The sequence below is a fragment of the Cryptomeria japonica genome, unplaced genomic scaffold, assembly GCF_030272615.1.
Source record: "Cryptomeria japonica unplaced genomic scaffold, Sugi_1.0 HiC_scaffold_15, whole genome shotgun sequence".
NCBI classification, from domain to species: Eukaryota; Viridiplantae; Streptophyta; class Pinopsida; order Cupressales; family Cupressaceae; genus Cryptomeria; species Cryptomeria japonica.
In genome coordinates, this window is record NW_026728837.1 from 305,001 (window position 1) to 308,001 (window position 3,001).

The 3,001-nt window shown below is 64.5% G+C and overlaps 1 non-coding gene across 1 annotated transcript; it reads right to left on the reverse strand.

Moving 5' to 3' along the window:
• Positions 1-2,882: 2,882 nt before the first annotated feature.
• LOC131860558 (5S ribosomal RNA) lies at positions 2,883-3,001 on the reverse strand. Its single transcript, XR_009359652.1, has one exon. It is a non-coding gene; the product is annotated as a 5S ribosomal RNA (ribosomal RNA).

The following is a 3,001-nucleotide window of genomic DNA, read 5'->3' on the forward strand; positions in this document are numbered from 1 at the left end:
GCGCACCTTTGCCAGGGTGGGCACCTTACCTGGGCTGCGCACCAGGGCGGGCTCAAGATGGCACGCGCGTTCCGTTTTTTTCACTATCTTTCAAAACGGAAATTTTAAAATCTCCTTTTTTTTTTGCCTTTTCTGGAAATTAGTGAAGGCAGCGCATCAAAGGTGCGCACCTCGCTGCCCACCTTGGTGTGCTCTGAGGTGCGCACCCGGGAGCGCTACGAAGTGTGCTCCAAGGTGCGGCGTGCACGTTGTCGGAGCCCGGTTTGCCCCGGGTGCGCACCTCGCCTGCACCTTGGCCGGGGTGGGCACCTTGGCTGGGTTTGCCCAGGGTGCGCTCCGAAGCGGGGTTACTGGAGCGCCCCCTCTTTTTTTGTCAGAGCGTTTGGTGGGGTTTCTCGCATTGGCTCTTCCCAGGCCCGGTTGTTGGGTGCGCTCCCACCCTGGCGCGCGCGAAGTTGGAAGTTGGGTTAATTGCCCGGGCGCGCACCTTCGCCAGGGTGGGCACCTTGGTGCGCACACCTTGGCTGGGCTGCGCACCAGGGCGGGCTCAAGATGGCACCAGCATTCCCTTTTTCTCACTATCTTTCAAAACGGAAATTTTAAAATCTCGTTTTTTTTTTGCCTTTTATGGAAATTAGTGAAGGCATCGCATCAAAGGTGCGCACCTCGCTGCCCACCTTGGTGTGCTCCGAGGTGCCCACCACGGTGCGCAACGCCGGTGCGAACCCGGGAGCGCCCTGATGTGTGCTCCAAGGTGCGGCGTGCACGAAGTCGGACCCCGGTTTGCCCCGGGTGCGCACCTCGCGTGCACCTTGGTGCGCACACCTTGGCTGGGTTGCGCGGCCTGGTGGGCACCATGGTGCGCACCAAGGAGCGCTCCGAAGTGTGCTCCAAGGTGCGGCGTGCACGAAGTCGGAGCCCGGTTTGCCCCGGGTACGCACCTCGCGTGCACCTTCGCCGGGGTGGGCACCTCGGCTGGGTTGCGCGCCCTGGTGCGCACCAAGGAGCGCTCCGAAGTGTGCTCCAAGGTGCGGCGTGCACGAAGTCGGAGCCCGGTTTGCCCCGGGTGCGCACCTTCGCCGCGGTGCGCACCATGGCGTGCACGAAGTCGGAGCCCGGTTTGCCCCGGGTGCGCACCTCGCGTGCACCTTCGGCGGGGTTGCGCGCCCTGGTGGGCACCATGGTGCGCACCAAGGAGCGCTCCGAAGTGTGCTCCAAGGTGCGGCGTGCACGAAGTCGGAGCCCGGTTTGCCCCGGGTGCGCACCTCGCGTGCACCTTCGGCGGGGTTGCGCGCCCTGGTGGGCACCATGGTGCGCACCAAGGAGCGCTCTGAAGTGTGCTCCAAGGTGCGGCGTGCACGAAGTCGGAGCCCGGTTTGCCCCGGGTGCGCACCTCGCGTGCACCTTCGCCGCGGTGGGCACCATGGCGTGCACGAAGTCGGAGCCCGGTTTGCCCCGGGTGCGCACCTCGCGTGCACCTTCGCCGGGGTGGGCACCTCGGCTGGGTTGCGCGCCCTGGTGCGCACCAAGGAGCGCTCCGAAGTGTGCTCCAAGGTGCGGCGTGCACGAAGTCGGAGCCCGGTTTGCCCCGGGTGCGCACCTCGCGTGCACCTTCGCCAGGGTGGGCACCTCGGTGCGCACACCTTCTCAATGTTTTCTTGCCTTTTCTGGAAATTGGTGAAGGCAGCGCATCAAAGGTGCGCACCTCGGTGTGCTCCGAGGTGCGAACCCGAGACCGCTCCGAGGTGCCCACGAAGTCGAAAGTCGGGTTAATTGCATTGTTTTCCCCGGGTGCGCTCCGAGGTGCGCAACATCGGCGCGCACCAAGGAGGGCTCCGAAGTGTGCTCCAAGGTGCGCACGATGGCGTGCACCTCTGGTGCGCACGATTCGGAGCTCGGTTTGACCGGGGTGCGCACACCTTGGCTGGGTTGCGCACCTTTTGTGCGCTCCAAGGTGCGCACGAAGTCGGAGCTCGGTTTGCCCCGGGTGCGCACCTTCGCCAGGGTGCGCACCTTGATGCGCACGCCTTGGCTGGGCTGCGCACCTTGGTGGGCGCCATGGTGCGCACCTTTCGTGCGCTCCAAGGTGCGCACGAAGTCGGAGCTCGGTTTGCCCCGGGTGCGCACCTTGGTGGGCGCCATGGTGCACTCCGAGGTGCCCAAGATTGGTGCGCACCAAGGAGCGCTCCGAAGTGCGCTCCAAGGTGCGCAGGTGCGCGCGAAGTCGAAAGTTGGGTTAATTGTCCGGTTTGCCTCGGGTGCGCACCTTGCGTGCACCTTCGCCAGGGTGGGCGCCTTGGTGCGCACACCTTGGCTGGGCTGCGCACCCGGGCGCGCACACCTTGGCACCCGCGTTTCCTTCATTTTAAATTTTTTTTTTTTACAATCTCTCAAGTGGGAAATTCTATAATCTCAACTTTTTTTGCCTTTTCAGGAAACTTTTGAATGGAGCGCATCATTGGTGCGCTCCGAAGTGTGCTCCAAAGCTCTCTCCAGCTGCGTGCACCTGCCCCGGCCGCGCACCCGGCCCCGCCCAGCTTCGCTCACCTGTCCCGGGCGTCTGGTGCGGAACCTTAGAGTAAGAAACATCACCGTGCACCTTGGCCAACGTGCGCGACTCGACCGAGCGCGCACTGGCCGAGGTGCACACCGATTTCACCTGGGTGCGCGCGCAGCACCTCGGGCGCACCGGGGTGCGCGCACAACGCCCGGGTTGCACCGTGGCCTGTGTGCTCGGGGCGCCTCGGGTGCGCGCTCGGTGTCGCCCCCGCGCGCGCGGTAGTGCGGGCAGCGCACCCCGGCCCGGCCCGGCCCCGACGAGAACGCAAACGGGCAAAAGGTTTATTCAAATAGCATTGCGACGCCCGGCGAAAAACTAAAAAAGGGTGCAACACCGGGACTTCCCGGGAGGTCACCCATCCCAGTACTACTCCGGCCCAAGCGCGCTTAACTGCGGAGTTCTGATGGGATCCGGTGCACTAACGCTGGTATGATCGCACCC